Source organism: Rhinolophus ferrumequinum, chromosome 23, assembly GCF_004115265.2.
Source record: "Rhinolophus ferrumequinum isolate MPI-CBG mRhiFer1 chromosome 23, mRhiFer1_v1.p, whole genome shotgun sequence".
Classification (NCBI taxonomy): domain Eukaryota; kingdom Metazoa; phylum Chordata; class Mammalia; order Chiroptera; family Rhinolophidae; genus Rhinolophus; species Rhinolophus ferrumequinum.
Window position 1 is genome coordinate 32,562,890 of NC_046306.1, and position 4,731 is coordinate 32,567,620.

Genomic DNA, 4,731 nt, shown 5'->3' on the forward strand with positions numbered 1-4,731 from the left:
CCATTTCATCCTAAATAACTTGCCTCACAGTTCTTGTGTGTGCGTCTTATATCCCTGCTAGGAAGCAGCATGATGTGTTCGGGAAAACACAGGTGTTTAAATCAGAAAGTTCTGTACTCAGACTTTGTAAACCTTGGGTTCTTCATTTATAAGTCGGGGACTGTTACCTATGTCGTAGACTAAGTGTGAAGATCACATGTTATAGTAGCTACAAAGGCACTTATACATGGCCTGCCAGAGAGTATGGTAAACGAACATTAGTAGCCTGTCCTTATTTTTAAGCCAGCATATAAGATCCTTGAAGACAGAAAGCTGGCACAGTGTCTTGCGTGATACTACTTTACGAATATTTATCGAATGCATGAATGCATGAATAACCACGAATGACATGAAATTATGTATTAATCAGGGTAACTCTAGCAGCAGAAACAAATATATTTCAGTGGCTTACCAAAGTAGAATGTTGTTGCTTACTCACCTAAGAGTCCAATTTGGCTGTTCCAAACAGCAAATGGCTTTCTACCACATGTTGATTCATGGACCCAGGCTCTGTCCAGCTGATAGAACTTGGGCCTTGGTGTCTTTGTAGACCAGGCCCAACTGCTTCTTCACCCAAGGCCTGGCAGGGAAAGGAACTCACCACTTCCACTCACATTCCACTAGGGAGACCTGGACTATAAGGAAGGCCAGGAAATAAGATCCCTCATTAGGCAGCCGTCTTTCAACTGCATATTAAGAAAGAAGGAGCCAATTGTTACTGCTGAAGTAGTTAAAAAAAGGAGCCAGAAACTTAGATATGGTTGAACAGATGATAATTCGAGTAGCAGATCCCTCTATAACACGCTTTAACAAGAAACCTCTATTAATAGTTGGTAAACTCAGATGCCTGTAGAAAACCGGCAACTAATATAATGAGTCAAGTGTAGATCAATGGGGATAAAGGCAGAACTGTGGATAATTGGAGCGTGCTTAATTCTATCTCTGGATCTTAATTCTATCTCTGGATCTAACTCCTGGCTTCTGGATCAGGGAGTTAGTTAAATTCATCATACCCCTCCATTCATGTCATAGGTCCAGATTGAACAAGAGCCCTATTTTAATTTATTTCATTTTATTTTTACTTTTAACTAAAGTATAACATATCTATAGAAAAAGGTAAAATCTTAAGTGTACAGCTTGATGAATTTTTGCAAACTAAACACACTTAGTGCAACCCGCACCCAGATCAAGAAAGAGAACATCCTCAGGATCCCGGAAGGCTTCCTAATATTTCCTTTCAGTCCTATCTTCTACTATTTCAAAATAAGCTAGAAGTCTGAAATGTAAAGGAATTTTTCCTGATTTTCAATGTATTGTGTGGAAACCACATAAGAGACATTTGTACACTAGACCTGATTTAAAGCAACCAAACTGCCCAATAGTCCCTCCAATCAGGGTGAGTGTCTGTCATCCATTGTACCTAACAAACCATTTCAAAACCCAGTGGCTTAATATAATAGATATCTATTATTTCCCATAAGTCTGACCAGGCTCGCACAAGCCTTTGGAGGTATCTGTAAGGTTATCTGGAGGCTAACTGGTCTAGGATGGCCTCAGCTGGATGGCTCATGTCTACTCCATTTGGTGTCTCATGCTCCAGCAGTCTACCCAGGCTTGTTGATATGGTGGCTGGGCAAAGTCGGAAGTCTACACTTAGAGGCAGGATAGAGGTAGGAGGATCAGAGGTAGGGAAGGAGATGTGAGGATGGAAGCAGAGGTTGGATTGATGTGGCCAGGAAACAAGGAATGTGGGCAGCCTCTAGAATCTGGAAAAGGCAAGGAATGGGTTCTCCCCTAGATCCTCCAGAAGGAACAGTCTTTGATTTTAGCCTCATAAGACCCATTTCAGACTTGGGGCATCCAGGACTATAATATAAATTTGTGGTGCTTTAAGCTGCTGTTTGTGCTAATTTGTTACAGCAGCAATAGTAAACTGATATACCATGTCTGTGCCATGTTGCAGATTCTGCCTTTCGTAAGTCTGTGGAGGTTCTTGCATGGCCGAGAACATTACCACCTCCAAGAGTCAGGCAAGCAGGCCTTGCTTTGGTCTCTGCACCTCAGAGACAGTCTCTTTCTGGCCCCCTTTCAGCTGTACTCTTCCCCATGGAGCCAGGGTTCTTCCAGGCCCATGCTACTCCAGTGGGTCTGCAAAATAGCAGCAGTGGCATCACCTAGGTGTGTGTTAGGTGTGCCAAGTTATGAGTCCCACCCACCAGACCTACTGAACCAGAACCTCTGGGAGTGAGGCCCAGGAATTCATGTTTTAACAATCCTTCCAAGGATTCTGAAATATGCTTAAGATTGGAAACCATTGCTACCCAGGGTCTGTAGGGGTCTTTTTCTGGGGTTTGTCCTTCTAAGGGTGGACCATTCTAGAATGTCTACAGCCTGGAGCCCAGGAGACAGCTGTTTGGAAGAGGGTTGGGGGAGGATCAAGCTCAGTTCTATGGACTGATGTGTCTGTCTCATTGCACAGGAAGCCCTGGTTATGCAAGAAGGTGTGAGGGGAGAGAAGAGAAGAGAGGAGGGACTGAATTTTGTATTTAAAATCTTATTTCCAGGAGCATCTAGTTATAACAATGAACTGAAATAGAGTAAAGGGAAGGTACTTTGAAAAGTGCTGAATTCTGTAAACTTTGAAATGATGATCGTCACCTCAGTTAGTAATCAAAATCACTTTTTATGGCATAACTGCAACAAAACACATAGTTTTAATAACAGTAATTATTTTAATTATAATAGTTATCACCTTCCTTAGGTCTAGTTTTGTAGAAGAAGAGCTTGAGATAAGGATTCATATGCTAGTGGTGTATTATTGATCGTGTGCCCTCAGGAAGAACATGGGAGTAGAAGAAGCGAAGCAGGACAGAAAAGCTGAAACAGCCAGGCAAAGCAGCAATTACAGGAAGAGCTCCAGCCTCAGCCTTATCCCAAAGGCAGCTCTGGAGTGTGAGTTATACTCAATGTCTGTCTGCCCAAAGACAAGGAGCCAGGCTTTCTGACTGCTGACCCCAAACTCTCTGCTTGGAATAACACCTGGCAGGCGGGCGAGCATCTTGTCTGTGCAGGTAAAGTGGCTTCAGTAACCCAGCCGTGGGCCTCTGAAGAAGGTTTCAGGTGCAAGCTGTTAGCAGCAAAGTACATGGGACCTCGAGCGTGGGCACCCAGAACCAATACCCTGGGTCTCAGAGGACCTGGACGGGGCACTGAAAAGTCCTCTTTGGCTACCGGGAGCTCTTGTTTCATGCCAGGCACTGTTCTCAGGGCTGCCCTTGTCATCATCTATCAAATCCTTACCAGGTAAGAACAGTTGCCATTCTCACTTTACGAATGTGATACCTGAGGCCCAGGAAGATTAAGTAATTAGACCAAGGAGCCACCAGAGGTAGGAGCTCACTGAACTGGGATTCAAACCCAAGCACTGCCGTCCCCAAGCATCATTGTTAATGGTCCCCTCTTGCCTCTGCTGTCCCCCTGGCTCCACTTACTCCCCCTGCCTTGGGCTCCTGGCAGGGACAATACTTCTATGAGGGGCTGCAGGAAGTTGGTTCTCCACGTCTCCTTCACCCAGGAAAGCAGGATGAGGCTTGTAAAGAAAACGGAATTTTTTATCAACCAAGAGAGAAAATCTCAATCTATATGCTTAATTAGGTCAGATACCCATTTTCCTCTGAGCCTTTTCTAGTTCTTTGAAGTCAGCGAAAGCCCTGGGCATTGGAGAGGGGGAAAAAAGTGAAAGAGAATTGGGAGAAATCCTCCTACAAACACACACAGGAAAAAAAAAAAATCAATCATCAATCCTCTTTAAGAGTTGAATGCAGATAAAGTCAGCTATCAACCTTATCAACAGGAAAAAAAAAAGATGCTTAAAATAAAAACTAGGGCAATCCCCTGAAGGAGGGAAAGCTTCTATCTGTCTGAAGACTTTCCTACCTTGTTAAGAGCCTCTCTCCCTTCTCTCTTACTAAAATTCTGAACTTGTTTGTGGTCAATTCAAAGACTCCTTGATGTACATATTTTAGGTAAAGCAGAAGACTTAAAATATAGATTTGAAAATTTCAAGGAGATGTGAGTATAGTTGCAGGAAGTCCTGGGAGGGCGAGTATAGACATGGTAGGTCAGGAGGCCCGGCTTTCCTTGGCGGTTCGGCCCTGACACTGGCTCCCGTGGCAGCTTCAGGCCAGCACCATCCAGGGCATCTTTCTGTGATTATGGAAACGTACCCGTGCTGCCCTATACAGTGGCCACTAACCACATGACTATTAAGCACTTGAAAGGTGACTAGTGCGACAAAGGAATAAATTTTCACTTTTATTTGAATTAAGTTAAATTTTAAATTGCTGCATGTGGCTAGTGGGTACCCTATTGGGCAGCTCAGCTTTAGGCCTTAACCGTTTATGGACTTGGTATTTCAAAAAACACCTAAAACATGAGATCTTTATGTCCCATCCCTTTTTGTGCAGATGAAGAAAACTTCAGTTAAATTGATGAAGAATGACAGTTAAACTTTGCTGCATAACAAACCACCCCCAGATAGTGGCTTAAAATGACAATCATTTATTTAGTTCATGATGCCATGGGTCACAAATTTATAATGGGCATAGCTTATATTAGTTTATATTGTCTCCTGGGCTAAATTTATGCATTTGTGGGCAGCTCCCACTCAGCTGGGAACTGACCTGTCTAGGA